Here is an 18957-nt window from a genome sequence, read left to right on the forward strand (position 1 = left end):
CGTGTATAGGGTTGTACGCGTATGGCGTCGTCCTTAATTGCGCTAGAATGCATTATGGTGTCGTATGTTCAGCGGCGAGGGCGTTGCCGCGCGGTGCCGAAACGTCGCCGCACTTGCGTCCTTTTGCACGATTGTGTGTGCGTCGCTGGGTACGTGTCTTTTCTTTTTTTTCTTCTCGGTTGTTTTTTCTTTTCGTTTTCCAGCGCGTGTGTGTATGTGTGGCAGTAATGTTCGCGGAAGAGCGCGCCCGTGCCGCTTAATCATTTTTTTCACTATTTGTCTCTCTTTTTGCTCACTTTATTTTTTTCGCCCGGTAAGCCGATTTGCTTACAACGCGCGACCGGCGACGAAATGATCCTTTGCCGGAACCTTTTCAACGTGCCGACCGACGCACTTTGTCGATTCGCCGCCGTTGGAGTGCGTACGCGAAGCGGTGACGTGCGCCGGTTCTTAATATATTTCCGCGTCACCGTGCCCACAACGCTACGCAGGCGCCGGGGTGACGCGAATCAATAATGTCCCTTTGGGTGTCGCGTTGCGGCAGCCCCAAAAAGAGGTTGGGGGTTCGCAAAAAGAAACACGGTCACGCGCTTAGCAGTAATGACCCTGCATCCGTTTGGTGGCTGCGGCCCACTTCTTGCGTCCTGCACAATACGGTAAGCGTCCCGGGGCGTCTCAGGTGATGGCACTTATTGGAATGAGCGTCTGTGGCGTTTTCCAATCGGTGCGCGTATACCGTATATCCGTATAGCCCCATGCGTGCGAATCGCCTAATTCGCGGGCTGTGGCACTGTGTATTGTTCCTGTGTGTAAAATTATCCTAGGGGTTTTGACCGCGTGTACCGTTATTCGGCAGCGGGATGACTGCTGATGCTTTATACGTCGCAAGAAACTTGTTCAGTCCAATAGAAACTCTCTAAACGCTTTTCTGTGAACTGTGTATAGATTGATAAAATGCAGTTAGTACATTTGTGTCATTTCTTTTTGTCGACTGATACTTGTATACTTTGTTCGCGTATGTTCTGTTGTTGCAGTTTATTCGTTCCTATGCGTTTAATTGTTTAGCAGTTCACCGTGCATTGGCCTGCTTTGGGACCTTCCTTCTATGTAGATTGTCTGATTGTGTCTAAAGATATTGTGAATCGCGGTCTGTGGGCCACGTACAGTAGGAAAGGGACTCCTAGACTTCTTAGATAATGGCTTTTGTTCGTAAACTTTGTAGCTTATAGACTGTTGTTCAGAAGAAGTCCTTGCCGGACGTTTACGGTAAAAGAAAATCGAATTTAGGAGTGAGCTTGCCACTGTGCCCGCGCTTGGTGTGTGGGTCCGCGCGGTTGGGCTCGGAATTTTCGGTGCCGCCTAATCCGCGAGGCGCCTTCGGAATCGCGACGTCGTTACGGATTTTTTTTTCGTCGCCACTGCTGACCCTTGCGACGGCTGTGTGGTCCCACATCAGCACGAGCTGCTGTGTGTGGCGCTTGAGTCCCCGCATGCGTTTTGCTCGATCGGGCATTCCTTTGGCCCGGCGAACATAGCCCGTAAGCTTTCGATTTTGGAATACGTGTTTCGTTCCTTTTTCTTGCCTTCATTGCTTCTGCCGGGCTGGCCTCGTCGCACCCGTGCATATGTGCGGACTTTCTAGAACATACCGAGAACTGCAGAGGACTGCTTGCAGGAAAGCCCCCATAGTGTGACCTGAAACTGGCCTTTGCATGCCTCCTGTCGAACGTGTTCGTGGCACGTGCAGTGCGGGCGAGATTTGCATCTCGATTGTCTCGCAGCTGAGGCTTGTGGCAGCCGTTACTTCGTTGCTATGGTAACTTAAGTCGTAGCTCATACATACGCCTAATCTTTTTTTAACATGAAACGTGCGGGGAGCTTTGTTGCTTGTTTCGTTTTCCGTACCGCGTTTGCATTTGCGGATGGCGTATATATTTACGGACGGAAGAGCCGAAGGAACCGTAAAAGCTATCGCTGCAAAGAAAAAAAAATGCAGCTCGGTGGCAAGCATCTTCCGTGACTTGCCTGGAACGCAGGTGCGTGAGGACTTTAGGTCTCGTGACGTTTTGTTTCGCTTCCCAACGTTATAACCCGAAGCACTTTCCTGCTCTGAGCTTCAGCCCTTCTGCGCCTGAACCCGCACTTTCTTTAGACTGGGACCGGTGTCTCACTCTTAAGAAAGGTGGTGCGTGGCATTGACCGTCACTTCCCGAAACGTTCGCCTGTTCGTCGCTAAACCGTTTGAACTCGCGAACCCGGACACCCAGACGCCCAGATCGGCGACACACGTGCGAAATGCGGTGACCTTTCTCTCTCTCCCTTTTCTTTCTTTGTTTGTTATTATTATTCCTTCCTTTCGGCGAAAGGTGGTGGTCGAGGCCAGGCGCATAAAACCACCTCTGGTATTCGCTGGCGAAGTGCGCTCAGTCCCAGTTCGAGCACAATTAAGGTCGCTGCAAGCATGCACCAACGGCAAAGCTGTTGTTGCAAGGACCGTTACGGGGAAAATGGAAAATGTCTTGGCGCTTAGAGAAGCGACGATGAGACTGTGTACACGAGACTGTGAGTGCACTTTAGATGAGCCAGCCAGGGGTTTTGACTCCTGCAGGCGGTCAGCCGTTCTGTGACTTTTAGACTATGACCGTTTCGCCGGTAACGAATGGGCGGCTAGACATTGAGGCCTGTGCCAGAGGAGAAAGTGGCTGCAGTGTAACTGTCAGGATTTGGTTGACTATGCTGAGAGACGCAAAGACCATGTCGATGATCGTTCCTTTTTCGTATTAAAGTAGGTCGTGGTCCCGCACTGGGACCTTTTGGCACCAAGTGATTCTGAAAGGAACGCATCGCCCTGCCTCTGTCCTTGACTCCTCGAAGACCCCGGCCTTCTTTATTTTTTCTTTCTAACGAACGATATTTATAGATACCTTTATGTCAGTATTACATGACACCGGCCTAGATCGCCTGTCGTGCGTTTGTCTTTGCCTCACTCATTGTGCTCCCCCCCTCACCCTTCAGGCTTTTCAACTGTATGGAATGTCAAGCCCTGGCTTTATGGTATAAGGCGGACATTTATAAATTCTGGGGTTCTGCGTGTCATAACCACGATATGATTAAGAGGCACGCTTATTGGGGGACGCCGCATAAATTTTTACCACCCGGGGTTCTTTAACGTGCGCCCAACGTGCGGTGCACGGACATTTTTGAAGTTGGCCCCTGTCGAAATGCGGCCGCCGCAAAGGTGGACATTTCTATAGCCCTTACTGCATATGCTGCATATGAGAATTGGAATCGGCTGTAAGGAATCGCGTTTGATATGTACATCTATGTTTTACATAATTTAATCTTTACGTGCGTACATATTTTGTATGTACACATGCTAAATCTTTGACATAAATCTTTGTAATTGTCAATTGTAAAATAACAATATTCCGGCGTGCCGCATTTGTGAAGACATCTGCGACGCGAGACCCGCCCCTCTTCGAACGTGGATTTTGTAACAACGCGCACAGTCGCAACCGCGTCGAACGCATTTCGGGTGTTATTTCCGGCACCCGCAAGTTTCGGCAACTCTCGCTTCGTATTCGTGACCTTGAGACCTTGATATCCGTGTCGTCATGTGGTCACACTAACTCACTGGCGCTCGGGTACCGGATTAACAACAACAAAAGTAATGCTCCTTATGTAATGCCCCTTCGGAGTGTCTAAGTAAATAATAATAACAATAATAGTAACGATAATGTCAAGTGATTGATTGAGTCCACGGAGCACTAAGCAAACCCAGGCAGGTCGAGCCAAACGTGAGTTTTCACCTAGCGCACAGCCGCAGATCAGGGCCAGTATTGTTCCTAAGAACGAATTCCAGGCAATCTTGACGCCGCACACATTATTAGCGAAAGCTGTCGGTCAGTAGCAAAGATCATCTACGAAATAAAAGCTTTGTGAATTCGGCCCCAGAAAGGCATCTGCACATTACTACTATTACTACTACTACTACTACTACTACTACTACTACTACTACTACTACAGCTCAACTAACTATTGAAGTACGGCCTTCATTTTCTCCATTAATAACTTACCGCTTCCCGAAATGGGTTCCAAAAACCTACTTCGCTGCCACTCCAAACGTATTGTAAGGTCGCTCTTTTGTGTCCCTTTAACGACTCTGTTAACGCGTTTTATTATCCCAACCAGCCAACAACAGCCTTCGCATCGATATGCACACCTACGCTACCCGCCTCACGCCGCACGCGTGCATGTGTACGTACACCCTTTGACACCGCTGTTAACAACTCTCGCGACAGCAGCGAAGACGTCCTCGCATCGACAGCGGGAGGTCCGCCATCCTTGAGCTCCCTTCTTCGGCTGCCTGGCCATCCAGGACAGCACGCTGCACGTTACAGCTATAAACACGCCCGCCCATCGACGGCTGTGACACTTCCTCGCGAGCGTATTGCCGTGCGCGTGTAGGTGTGCGTGTTCGCTTGCCGAAGAGCTGTGTATGTGGTTGCGATCAAAGACAACTGTCCGCATCGTATGAAGATGTGTTTGCTCGTGCGTGCCGTACTCTCACTAACGCTTCGTCGCCATCCTATCCTGGCAACCTTGAGCGTCCCTGCAGGCAAGCACGTGATCACCTTACGTGGACAAATTATTCTCGCAAAACTTACGTTTTCGTTAATTTCGCGGTAAGGGACCGATCACTAAGAGAGGAAATGCAGGCTAAACTGCGTTTTTTGTGGACATTGTTATTATTTTAGTGCCGCAGAAGTGTTTTATATGACTTTTTTTTCCTTCGTCCTCTGCTACACGACCGGTTTAGAGAGAAGAGAAGCATTGAATCGAAATGTTGCCCGCGGACTCCACTGTTTCAACTCGACTTATTCTTTCGCCCTGTCTGTAAAAAAATATGTAGATCATGGCCTGGCGCTAGGCATCATTTTAACAAGCGTAAGGACGCTAGCGCGGAACTAAGATGGTCTACGCAATTGATCAGAACATTGGTGGACGTTAGCGCAAACATCGTCGCTATAATTCTGCAGCCTTCAACACTCATAAACAAGCGTGCGTGATCGCCTGGAACTCACTGGTATTCTTTTGGGCATCTGTCGCAAAAGTTACGCATCTTCTGAATTTCACTCCGTGATCCTTTATTCCATTTCCCTCGTTAAAGCTACGCGATAGCTATAGCAACCAACCTGACGGATTCTTGTGCCGCGTTTTTTTTTTTTTTTTTTTTTTGTCGGCTGTGCTTTGTGAAGTCGCGGAATCCCGATACCGGTCATGAGCACGCCTACTAGGTCCCCTGTAAAGCTGTCTCCACCCGCTAAGCCCCTTGGGTCGAAAGGGAAGAGTTCCTTTCTTGTTGGAGCATCGAAGTGCCTGACGCGTTACCCGCCAGGTGCCAGTCAGATTCTGCCACTCACGTAGCCCAGAAACTTTTGAGGGATTCTGCACGTTGTGGGCACGTTTGCCCTGCTTTCGCGTGCTACACAGATCCACATCCTTCTTGCTCTCGACAACACTCAAGAGCCGCGTCGCCGATTATCTTCGCTGCGACCCAAACTTGTATGTGATAGATCGATGGTGCCTCCTCTTCAAGGGCGAGTGTGTGTCTGAAGCCGCAGCATGTTTACGCTTTCGAAAACGATCCCGCCCCATGTCCGCGTCTTAGGGGAAGGTCTCACGTATACGCGAAGGCGATCGCCCGTGCACACTTGGTATGCCCTTTAGAATGATCACGCTCGGCGATCGTTAACGTAAACACGTGATCCCCGTGATTACACGTGTATCGAGTATCCCCCCCCCCCCCCCCCCACCCCGTCCATGTTCGTCAGAAATCATCATCCTTCGCGGCGCTCCAACGAGCGATTGAGCTATCGCGTTTCGCGCCGCACCATGCACGTCGAGGCTTATTGTTTTTCGAGGCAGCTAGCCAGCCGCCGATCGTATCGTCTCTTAACGACTAAGCATGTACCATACGCACGCCCTTCGTATGCATGAAGATTCGTGGGGGTGCCGACACGGCTCTCGGGTGAAGCGTGCTTGCCGTCTCGGCGAATCCGTGCAGTGGAGTGCAAGCTGCTGGGTGCGTGCCGTGACAGACGGAGGTGTACGTGCGCGAGAACATGTAGATCCGTCGTTCGGTGTCGTTATAGACAGTGAGCATAGCGCTCATCGACATTTGATATTGTGCTGCCCACGTATTCTCTAAAAAAAAAAAAAGCAACACGAGGGCTTAGTTCCTGGCTGTCATGCAAGCTACACTGTTCCCAGCGGACTTCGAATTCGAAAATACGTGTGTTACGTCGTCTGCTGTCACCAACAAACACCAGACGGAGGTGCGTAGGAACACGTAGTTCCGCCATTCTACGTCGGTCACAGACAGTGCGCACCTTAGCGCTCACACACATTTGAAAATGTGCTGCTCATACCTCCCCTCCCCTCCCCCGCCAGAAAAAAAATACAAAACACTATTGCCAGCGGACGTACGTGTGTACGTCGTTGGCTTTGCCATCACTAGCAGACGGACGACACGGCCGCGTGTCAACACGTCGCGCAAGGTTACCGTGTAGCACCGAACTCGTTTCTCTGATTGGCTGATGAGGCACCTAGATTTTGTCTGCGCTGCACGGATCATGTATATCGAGTGCCACGCGCTGCAGGCCGACGTAGGTAAAGCGAAAGGGAGGATGGGGGGTTGGGGGGAAGTGCTGTTCCCTCTGGTGCTCTCGTCTTTCCGTGCATGCGTGCGCGTTCGCGTGTACCGCATAATGATCTTGACACCGATTTTGGCGAGGCGCGCTTGACACGCATTTCGCGAAGCCGCGAGGCGAGGGCGGAGGATTCGTCCTTCGGAAAACTACCACCGCCAATGTATGTATACCAGAACCGGGGAGCGCGGTTATTAGCCCAGGGCGCACAGCGGGCTTATTACTTATTCGTTTGCTCTTCTTTTGTCTTTCCTTAGTGCCGTCAGCGCGCTGCCTCTTCGCCCTTGCAGCTGTGCACACATTTCGCGTCCTTTCGCTCTGCACCAAGCGCGGAGTGATGAATGGCAGTGACTGATTGCCTCGTCCGTTTGTCCCCGATCGTTCGAGTCTCGGCAGATGCTTCTACACTATTTGGCGCTTCGCGCAGGTTCGCGTTTTGGGCAGCTGCTAGAGTCCTCATGGGAACCGATGCGCGTTGATGTTATCGACATTGGGCCTAATTGCGACGGTGACTAGAGGGCGTTGCTGTCCCGGACCTGATTGGGGACCTTAGGAGCCGATTGCATTGCATCGACGCATGTTGTGGTGGGAGTTCAAATTTGTGTCTCTGGGATCGTGACGAAGAGGAGTGACGAGGGGACTTCGCTTTAAAAAAAAAAAAAAAAAAAAAGAACGTGTCAGCTCGGCGGTACAAATCTACCTGGCCCCAGATAGTTTGCTTTACGTAAGAATTGCTGATCGTACCACGATCGTGCTTCCTTTGCACTATACAATCTCAGATCCATGACAGCCGCATTTTCATCGAGGTAGAAAATCCGGTCTTCCGTTGACCGTTGTTTTCTTCCCTTTTTCTCGGACAATAAATGCAGACACTTGATTACTCTGTCGCGATTGTTGCTTATGATTCTAATATCGCATCAGCACCCAAAATCTATCTGTGCCTTTCACCTATTCTTTGCGTAATGTCGTAATTCTACGCAATTTTGTTTTCTTCATCTCATTCACGAACGTAGTTCCATCTAATACTTTGTGCCTTCCCAAGAATCCTATCCCTTTGAACCTGTCAATCGTTCATAGCATGTAAAAAAAAAGTTTCACAACTAACATGTAGGCCAATAATAATAATAAAAGGTAGCACTTAAATAAGGGCAGTGAGACTATGATGAACTGTACATTTCTTACTGCTCCGTGTTTTTCTCCCTCTTTTATTTATTTTTCTTCGGCTCTTTCATTGTGCACGCCAGCGCCAGAGTAGGGTGAAAGCAAGAATCTCAACAATCAAATGCGACAGCTCGCTCTTGAGAGCGGCATACGCTTAGCCGAATTTCTCTCTCTCACTCTCTCTCACTCTCTCTAGGTCTGCGAGGAAACAGTTTATTTAGCAACGCTTGTGAGAACCACAGCTGCGCTGCGCTTTGTGGGGGGTCTCTTCCGGTATTCGATCCGTGCGTCTCGCCAGTCTGGTTCACTAAACGCTCCAATTTCGCCAACGGTGCGACTAATGTCATCCGTTGCGATGCGGCATCCGCTCTGCTCCAGCCGAATGTAAATGCCATGCGATGTCGCTCTGTGTCATGGAAACCGCAAAGCAGGTAGGAAGGCTTGTTTCAAGGGTTGGGTTCGTCGTATGCGCGTCCGTTCTACGTGCTTTCGTTGTACACCGAACGGGTGTGCATGGCTTCATTGTGTGGCCAGATATCCCTGGGTTTACAGTTACTGTATATGCTACCTTTGGTAGCATATGCAGTAACTCTGCCTGGGTTAAGTTATGACGGGATGCGTGTTTTGAACCTTCTAGAACGATGACAAGCACGAGGTCTCGGGATCGAATCCTGGCCACTGCGGCCGCATTTCTATGGGGGGCGAAATACGAATACACCCCTGTACTTAGATTTAGGTGCACGTTAAAGAAACCTAGGTGGTCCAAATTTCCGGAGTCCCCCACTACGGCGTGCCTCATAATGAGATCGTGGTCTAGGCACGTAAAAACCTCATTTTATTTCTATTAACGATAAGAATGAATGGATGGACGGAGCGGAAATGGATGCACACAAGCGTAGACCTCATATCAGTCCATGGGCATATGAACGTTGCTTTGCAAATAGAGAGGGGGCGAGGGGTCATGTAGTCAGTGGGATGCAAATCTCTGCTCAAAAGCGTTTGCAGTTGGGCCAGTTTGTGCATCTGCCGTTGAGCGGAATAAGGGCGGGAAGAATAAGCGCGTCCGTCCTGTCCGCATTGTTTCTTCCCGGCCATATTCCGCTCAACGACACTATATACACTCTGTTCGTCAGCATTCTCCTGTGAGTAAATGTGAGCCCCCCTGTTTCGTTATAGACATGTTTTCGTTCTGATATGTTTGCTTGTCGTTCGGCTTTTCCGCTCTCCCTGCTGTCATGTGTCGTTGAAACAGCAGTCTGTAGTAATCTTGATTTTTTTTCTATTTTTTTTTCTTCACCGAAAGACACGCGATGCCGTAAGTTTCGCAAGGGTGCTCCAGTGGCTGCGTTATGTTGTCAGCTGCGTTCAGTTATGCAGGTTGCTTTTCGCCGGTGTGGAATAAACGTCCGCTTGTAGGTAAATTTGCGCACCCGCCTGTTGTTTCAGCGCGGAGGATTTTTATGCTTAGGTATACTGCGACTCCCTGTCAAGCAAATGACGTGCTTTTGAATCTGCGAGTACGGGGTAAAAGTGTGACATTTCGCCTAGGACCTCGATGACACCGGCTCCGAAGCCTTGTTAACAGTCGCTGAAGCCCGTGGTGAACCTAACCGAATTTCGTTAATTGTTAGTCAGATTACTTTTAAAGCAGCTTTTGCGTACCTGACGAGCAAATATGTAAATAAAACACGCGAGCCAACAAACTAGACGACCGTGAAAGCTGAGCTTCCGTAACACTTAGAGATAACTCCTCGTATTCCAAGTCACTGTGAACTTCCGCCATACTCTCAAATTTGCCACCTTCCCAGTTCCGACTACCTCATAAGGCTGCTCGTGGCCTCTTTGAGTGGTTATAATAAAGTCAACATGGCACGTCTGCTACATCATGTCCGCTGCAATCACGTCTGCTACATACATAACGGCGAAAGTTGCGGCAGACAAATCGTTAAGTTGTAGAACAGTTCCGATTGGGATCTTGCCTTTGCGTTTATGGTAAATACAGCTTCGGGAAGGTGTTCGTGACGTCGTGAACTTACAGGAAACGCTGGTCACCACAATTTTTTTTTTTTTTAGTGCTGCAGTGGGTTAAATTCACTTGGTTCCAAATTTAGGAATCGCTGATCACTGGACTCTTCTGTGAACCGCGTGCGTGAAGTCATAATTAGTCAAGTTGTCATTCTCTTGCCTTCTGGCCATCAAATTGAACTCGGATTAACTTTCAGATGAACTCAAACGCGTTCCCGGAATTTCGAACGCAGCGACTAGGCATTAGTATTCGGTAAGGGTACTTACTTTCTGGATAGGCCTTGTAGTGTGCTCCTGTCGCGACATGTTAAATATACTGTGTAGAAATATGGCGCCATCTTCTGACCACTTTGTGTAAGCAATACTGGGTGCGTTCCAGGTCCCACTAGCAAACGACGGGAATATGCTGTTGTTTGGCCAACTATTGTCGCTCGCGATCGAACCCATGTCGCGTCTCTTGTTGGTAACGACAATTAGCGAAACTTAAGCGAGGAACGGTTCTGTCACCACCGTGTATACTTCCTCTCATACCTAATCACCTATACCGCGGTGACTTCATGCTGGTCCATCGCTACTGCTTTCTCGCATACAGAAGGCAGCCTCTGCTGCGAACTGCCTATAGCGATTCCAATAGCGGCGTAATTTTAAAACGCCCGTTTAGAGCCAGCCGCCATCACACTAACCGAATTATGAAAGCTTCATTTATCGTTTATCAGCTTTAAACACGCGCGCTGTGAGGAGCAAGCACCTCACAGCGCCTGCTGTGAGGTGCTTGCTTGCTGCGAGGTGTTTGTCGATTCTGAAATGTGTCCATTTCAGAATCGACACATTGCGCAAGAAAAATAAATAAAGAAAGAAAGAAAGAAAGAAAGAAAGAAAGAAAGAAAGAAAGAAAGAAAGAAAGACGCTTAAGGCTTGTGTGTTAGATACGACAGTGATTGTGCCTTGCTTTGACTGTGCGGTAAAGCAACCTTAGGTTGTCAAAACTAATCTATTGTACTTTATAACGCTGTATTTCATAAATTTTATGCTGCTTTAGGTCGTCAAACCCAATCAAGCAATCACTCAGTTCAATCAATCAATGAAATTTACTTTTAGCAAAGTTTGAGGTTGTGCGTTTTTTTTGTTTTATTTTTCATTGTGATTATTATTATTATTATTATTATTATTATTATTATTATTATTATTATTATTATTATTATTATTATTATTATTATTATTATTCCGCCAAGCAAGAATGAATGCATCCCGTTCACTCACCGGACGGGTGCTGACAGACGGGTCTGCCGGCTGGGCCTTTGTCGAGGGGCACTGCAACACTTCCATCCGAACCACAACAGCGCAAACTTTCTGCGAGAACTGAAGATGTGACGGGAAGGAAGGGAAACCGTCCAGAAATGGGCGTGCGGGTGTGTGCAGGGCGAAAGCAGGCTGGGAAGCAAAACACAACTTTCGCGCGGTTATCTACTCGGCGCAACACACGGCTACGTAGAGGAAAGAAGAGGAAAACAAAGACGCGGCCATCGGCAGCCACGGAACAATGCTTCGGAACCAAGGGCGGCTGCCGACGCTGCCTCGTCTCCGCTCCGGCCCCCCCGAGTCCCTCCCGCCGTGCGAGCACGCCGGAATCTGCGGCCGTCCACGACAGACGCCTCCGGAGGGCCGCACTCGAGTCCAGACAATGGGCCGGGCCCGGCCCGGCTCCGGGCCGGAAGACAACACGAAGAGCGCTGGCTCACGGTCGTGGTGGCGGTGGTTTCATCCCCGGAGTCTCGATCGGGCTTGAAGAGGCCAGCGACGGCTTTGTGAGTTAGTTCTGCGTCTATATATATCTTGTGTGTAGCGCATTGCAGGCAGCGCATTGCGGGCTCCCGAAAGAAACCCAGCGTTGTTGCCAAGCGCCTGGCGTTTCGGAGCTGAAGACGCGGTCACGGGGAAGACTGCATGGAGGCTGCGTTATGACTGGACAAGTAATGCGTAGAAAAAAAAAAAACACGTGCATTGGGGTGCTGTGCTGTAGCAATTATTCCCGAGGACTCTCTTGCGATGTCCCACATACGTGCTCAAAGATATGCGGACCAGGGATTCCGTGATCAAACCAGTTTTCCTCTCCGCCTGAGCGCGTAATTTGAAATTGACGACTGCGGTAAGAGCTAGTCATTGCAAACTTTCCATTGCATTCGTCAATATGTTTGTGCGTCTGAATTACAAGTATGAATAAGTCATTTCTTTCTTATTCCTTTGCGACGAGCTTGAGGTTCGCACATTTTTCTCTCGGGTTTGCGTACTGTCTGTAGTTTTGGCGCGTCGATCCCACGAACTCAGTCTGTCGAAAAAGGCCCCGACAAACGCGTGTCCGCACAACTATGAACAGCGGACGCTGTGCGTCTCCATGTCACGTTTGGAGCGGGAGCACCTCGATCTGTCGCAAAGAATGAGCTCCGGTCGAGTCTCGTTCATGTGGCCGGAGTGTTTCTGTCGACAACTTCGACTCTAGAAATTCATTTTCATAAGAGTAGTATTTCTACTGCGCCGTACACGTCTGCGTCCGTATGTTGCAACATCTCCTCGCTCAGCCACACGCCGTTTACAAGCCCACCGACGGCCTCGTTCGTTCGGCCACGTTTAGTTTCATTAGGCCGCAAACCACGTTTAAACGTCATGGGACTGTCAGCGGCCAGCTCGACTTCGGGCCTCCATTAACGTCGCCGCGTAATCGAAAAAGCGTGCGCCGGAACAATGGGGAGACGTGTATACCCCCTCCCCCCACAGGTGCTTGCACGAAGACCTTGATCTTTGTGTTCTTTTCTCACGGCAGTACGCGTTAAGCGCGAGCTTCTGTCATGGTCACCGCCAATGGGCTAGCGTCACTTGGCTTCCTCTTCTTCCGAGTCCTGGCTTTCGCGTGCCTTTGCTTCATCCATCTTGAATGTGGCTATGTTGGCTGCGACCGCGGGTACGCGGTTAGGATATTTTTTTCTTTTGCCCCCTTGCTGGCGATCGACAGGTGTTTGGGGTTGTTATCGCGCCGCGACGTTTGCGTGTTCCCAACCACCGCACTTGTCTGATAAGGGAGATAATGAAATCCGCAGCCCTCTGTGGTTCACTTCGGGTGGTACACCGGGAAAAGGGGCCCCCGACGCCGCGCATCAGCTGTTTTGATGTGAACTTCACTATCAACTCGCACATGAGGCTGCCTCGATCGTTTTTGGCCCCTGTATGGGCTTCTTGGAAGTTCTCGCAATAATTGTAGCCCGGATGGCATGGTTGGATTACGTTGAGTAGTCAAGTCAGGTAACGTTGAGTGCAACTGATCGCTGCAGCTAGCTTCCTCCATATACGGAACTTCAGAATGTATAGCGTTTTCACCTGCACAGGCGAGGATGTTCTGGAAAGCAGCGGATTGAGGAGTCACCCATGATTGACTGATAAGCGAATTTTATTCTTCGTATCTATAGCTTGTGCAGTGTCGAGTCTTTCCTCAGGGAGCCTGAAGTAAGCCTAGGCGGTGTCTAGATTCATATTCATAAAAGCGATTCATATTTATGAAAGTGGCATATACGAGTTCGTTTCACATTACTTCCATTTCATTGCCGACTGTACCTTACTGCTAGACTTGCGTTTAGTAACACTAAACACGTCGCCAGCGTCGTTCGCGCGTTGGGTGTTTTCACGCCTGTCCGCTTTGTCGAATTGTCCATTGTTGCTAAAAGCTGCCAGCTTCGGACGCGCCCACGCTTGGCACCGTTTTGTGTCGCGCCGGTGACACCGCCGGCGTGTCATAAAAAAAAAAAAAAAAAAAACCAGTAGCAACGGTGCTAACGTCCTGCCATGTGCTGGGACGCTGCTCATGATGTCGCCGAACACAAAACCACGACGGGGTGTCATCCGCTTGGCGGAGCTGCCTACCGCAGCGCCCTCCTGACCCCCCCCCCCCCCCTCCCCTGCCCCGGCCATTCACTTTCGTTGCACTTGCATCCACCCGTTCGAACATCCTTGGCTCACCACACACGGTGCATTTCAGACAGCCGGTACGGTGCGAAACCGCTCCGCACTTGAGCTCGTGCCAAGGTGAGTGCCGTTCCCGTTGCGAAGCATCGCGTTCACGAACTCTGTACTGCTCGAGCCTACACGTAAAGGTCGGTGACGGTATAGCACGGGAATGCCGCGTGTTGTTTCACACGCGTAGTCGCTTGTTTCGAAATCCTTGACTAAACTACGAGCTCTCATCTATATATAGTGACCCCAGCAGCTAATCGACGGTGGAATATAGTTTTTTCATCTGTGAGTATGTCGGAATTGATCGTTGTGAAGAGACCGTATTTTGTGTATGTTACGTCCCTTAATCAAAGTGGGAACATGGTTAACTTTCACTTCTAGTTTGATTCCCATTCAAGGAAAATGTGGTGACGTGTGTGTGGTCAACAGCGTTTTGTCGTCGGCATCACCCGGTTGTTTCATACTGGCACATGACCATACGATTTTGATTGAGCGTCTTTCTGCCTAGTACCCGTGCCTCGAATGCTCGAACGACTTACCCAACGACAGCTTTCATTAAGCGAGCATATATAGGTCATATCCTTGCTTTTACATGCGTGAGCATATATTGCCGACCCACTGCTGAGCATTGCTATATTAATCTAGCTGTTTGTGTGAGCGTTTAGCAGGCCTGTTAATTGCGTGTTATTTATAGAAATATATGGTGGCGGTGACCTGGACATGGGTGCAGAAGTCGGTATCACCGTGACGTTTTGGTTCGATCGCCCTCGCACCCTTTTGTCCGCGTCAGGTTTCCATTGTTTTGATTTCAAGATTGACGCAAACGCTGGCTGCGGCTTCCTAATGAGTGACGGGTCAATGATCCCGCCTCTCCCCTTGCCCTTCTTTTCCTTTTTTGACAGCTGTTGTTTTGTAAGGCAGGGGTGACAGCACGCACCAAGCGTGCCCACACAAAGGCGCTGACGCCTGCCGCTCGGGGCTAGCACTCCCGATATGAACCACAAACAAAACCACAGCGGGGTGCCATCCGTTTAGGGGGGGGGGGGGGGGGGGCAGCCCGCGAGACCACCCGTCCTGTCCCGACTGCGTCGTCCTCGCCCTCGCACCCTCACCCTTCTATAGGCGCGCTTCACACTTAACCGCTCAGGAATTCCCCGCGCCAGCGCAGCGTTGGCCAGGAACCACGTTCGAGTGACAGCGTCAGAAAAGAGCGTTCCTTCGCTTCTGCGCGGCGTTTGCCTGCGTGACGCGTGCGGAGACACCCCGCCGCAATCGCTTCCGACGCGCCGTCACGCCGAACAGAGCAAACTCGAACCAGTTCGCTGGCTAGCTAGCTTGCTCGCTCGCTCGCCCGCTCCTTTGGTCGGCGCGCCGAAAATTGCGGCTCCAGCATCGTCGCTGCGCGCAGCTCGCGGCCAAACACGCGCGAATCGCCGTCGAACGCAAAGCGGAGCGACGCCGTTCACACACACACGCACGCGCGGCGCGACCGGAGACGGCGCGCGGAGGGAGGGGTGCGTGCTCACGCGATGTTTCAGGAATGCCTGCTCATTTTCGCGTCTCTCCTCCCCTCCCCTCCTTCTCTTTCCTTATTTCCCCCTCTCGATTCGTCTGCCGTCGCACTCCCCTCCCCCCCCCCCCACCCACCGTGGGGCTGCGCTGAATACTTTCATCCTGTTGTATTCTTTTCGGGGCTTCAAAGAGACAGATCACTTACCGCGTTTTACGTTCGTTGAACCGCGTGACGTTCTTTTTTTCTTTCACACTTCTCTTCCCGACTTCGTTTGTTTCGTTTTATGTTTTGCAAATCGGTGTTGACGAATTGAGGTGCTCGCGCATGGCCAATCGTTTGCGGGTGTATTCAGTCCGCGATGTTGCCGCCATCTATAGCGAACTCGCATGTCTAAAGCGATCACAGTTGCAGGTTCTTGTATAGGGAAATAAAGCTCATCCCACGGTACCTTGATATTTGGCTTGCCAATTCAGTAGCCTTCCTAATGTGCGCGTTGCCCGGTCAACAGGGATAGCCTGCAGTTGCCAACGTGCATGAAACAAGAAAATCGTGGAGATTCGTTTGTTTTTTGTATCACTGCACAAACTCTCCAAATATTCAATGCATTTCGCAAGCATGGATCAACCAAGAATGATGCCTAATAACTTGAGATCAATTTGGGCTGCAGCTAGCTTAGTTTAATGAATACAGTCGTAATACAACGCGTATCTGCGCCGCGCGCTGTACTCAGAAAAGGGATCTGTTAGCTCATTTAACCATTTATGTTCAAGATCTCAGAATTCGTTCCCCTAATGGAACAAAATAAAGTGATTCGATGACGTATTGCTTATCCGTTAGCTGATGTCATCTTGGGTTGTCCATGGAGCAGGTTCCAACGTTCCGTCTTGGTTCCAATGAAATACTTCCGCTCGGTCGACTGACGATCGAACATCTTGTCACTCATTTGCTGTATCGATGAAACTTGAGCGCTGTGATGAGAACTTTGAAGAACCAAGTTGCGCATTCAAAAAAGACAACCACAGAAAAGGCTCCGTCGCCTTTTCCTGTGGTTGTCTTTTTTGAATGCACAACTTGGTTCTTCAAAGCAATGCACCAACTATAGCCCAGCGAGAAATTCTTCTAAACTACGAGAATGAGAACTACACCCGATTTTGTTCTTTGCTCTGAAAACTTCCAGGAACGTCGCTGTCAAGCACATCTACCCGATGACTGCGGTCAGTCGATCGAAGTTGGTTGATTGCGCTACATTTTTTTCTTCGCTCAGCGTACCCCGTCTAAGTTATCTCGGAACACATTTTGTCTCACGCTGTAATGAGCACCCGCTGTAATTAACGCCCGGAGAGAGAGAGACTCGTCTACTCGCTTCAGCGCCTTAACTTATAGTCGCATTGCACGCCGTCTAATTATTTCGGGATCGATCCGTCGGCAGGTTGTGACAGGACCCGGAATTTGGTGCGCGATTGATTACCTGCAAACGGCCCCGCCGTCTCGAGGCCTCACATCTTCAGCCTCTGCTTGGTAAGGTGGCCGGAGCCGGGGTTCAATAATCCCAGCTGTGGAGTCGCGTTTCATTTCGTTCAATGTCAGAGAAAGACATGACGTGCGGACGACGCTGTTAAGTCGGAGATTCAATCATATCTAGTCTCGAAACTTCTCGTGAAACCGTGTTTTTATAACGTGGCTAACAGCGAGCGGGGTAAGGGGAGTTCGCAGGCGGTCGCGTCACCTATAGACAACAAAAGTAACTAAAACGCCACTTTTTCAGCACAACGAAATGAAATCTATGCGCGCGCTGTATAGCGAAGCCAGACAAACGGTATAGTCAATCGACACCTCTGGCTTGGTCAGTTAGGTTAGTCATGTCTCTTTTTGCAGCAGAAGGTGGGGACATTTCTCATCTAGTTGCTCACTGGTGGCGCGTCAGTCGTGTTGCTCGACACTCTTCTAGCTTTCTTATTTACCGACTTCCAAGTTTAGTTTCTTTAGTAACCGTTAGTTGTACCGGTCCTCCGCATGTATATGTTCGCACCTTTAAGGGTTACTTTCAGGGTTACGGCAAACCCCGTTCGCATGCTTTCGTCAGGAATGGCGCGAGTCGTGGCAGCGCTTCCGAGACAGCGGCGAGTCCTCCCGACGAATGGCCGAGTTCTGCCAGTTGGGTTTGATGTCGGCGTCTGCAACGGGATAGCTGACGATCGGGAGCTGCGGTGCCGTTCAAGCTTTCGTTAACGGGTATTGTTGTAGTTAACATTCCACGCCACAGCAACCACTACCGTTTTCAACAAATAACTCGTACACCAGTCTGTCACCTCCCGCCGCTTTAAGTATGTAGCCCAAGTCCTTAATCTACTCTTGCCTACACGACGTAGAGGGTTTTGATAAAACTATGTGCTAACGGTCCACAAGCGTGACGTCACGCACGTGCAGACCCCTGCCGTGAAGTTTGTCCTGCCGGTACGTTCCATAGTTCGTATGTCCTGCTTGATTTTAATTGAACTATAGAACTTGAGTGAGTTGGGACCGTGGTTGGGACCACCGCCGTGACGTCACGCAAAGGGGCGAACGAACCGCAGCAAGTGAGCAGCGTTCAGTTTGGCGCCTTTTGTCTCGAGGGTCGACGAAGTGACCCTTTATCAAAACAGCCAATTAGCGTGACGTCATGGTTGTAGCCTCGGACGTCTTTGCGCCGTCGAGGAGGCGTTGGTCTTTATCCGTCAGCTTAGCCCCCAGAAAGGCTGCCGCTTTTCCCGTGAAGCCTCGCCCGAGCGGCGAAACCTCGTCGGCTTTCCTTCGCGGGGACGCGCCGTCGTCTCGCGACCTCGCAACACCCTTTGGATCCGCGCGCCGCTAATTGCGCGAACGAGGCGTATAGTGGCAGCGTTTCCTTTGCTTTTAATGCCGCTGTATATATACGCATGCACGCAGCTCCACTAAGGAGCCCCGTCGCAAAGAAAGCTGCTCCCTAGTGGGCTCACCTGACTTGTGTGTGTGTGTGCGTGTGTGTTAGATAGATAGATAGATAGATAGATAGATAGATAGATAGATAGATAGATAGATAGATAGATAGATAGATAGATAGATAGATAGATAGATAGATAGATAGATAGTGCTAGCGGCCCGTGCTACGTCCCTACTCCGTCTCGCCAGTTCTGTGCAGTGAAGCGAAAGCTACTGGGGTCGCGTCAGCCAGTCAGAAAAGGGACTCGCTCATTGTCAGACTCTGATCGCCCTCCGCTCCACGCCTATTCGATTGAACCTTCACGATCGCGTTTACTCCGTTTCATAGATAGCAGGCAACGCTGCGAAGGCTAGAGAGACTTCCCTGACTGTTCGCATTCGCGACCGAAAGAAAGAGTGCGCGCACGTATGAAAGAGAAGGCATAGGTATGCGTCATGTAGTTCGATGAAACGTTTAAATCTCACACTCTTTGTCCGAAAGTAGGAAATATTTAATGCGTTGAAGGCTTCGCAGATGGGTACCTATTTAACACCGCACGAGCGGAGTAACACGTTTCTTCGAGCAGCGGTCACGGCACACCGCTTGCTCTC

The 18957-nt window shown here is 50.2% G+C and overlaps 1 protein-coding gene across 13 annotated transcripts in view; it reads left to right on the forward strand.

Annotated features, from left to right (window-relative positions):
- LOC126539023 (uncharacterized) overlaps positions 1-18957 on the forward strand; it is a 240793-nt gene that overhangs the window by 209498 nt on the left and 12338 nt on the right. The window contains exon 1 of one of the 13 annotated variants that reach the window (XM_050185713.3): positions 11147-11701. The exons of the other annotated variants lie outside the window; for them this stretch is intronic. The gene's annotated coding sequence lies outside the window, so the exon portion shown is untranslated. Of the gene's footprint in view, positions 1-11146; positions 11702-18957 lie in introns of those variants that run through there. 13 annotated transcript variants of the gene reach the window in all.

The sequence above is a fragment of the Dermacentor andersoni genome, chromosome 11 (genome assembly GCF_023375885.2).
Source record: "Dermacentor andersoni chromosome 11, qqDerAnde1_hic_scaffold, whole genome shotgun sequence".
NCBI classification, from domain to species: Eukaryota; Metazoa; Arthropoda; class Arachnida; order Ixodida; family Ixodidae; genus Dermacentor; species Dermacentor andersoni.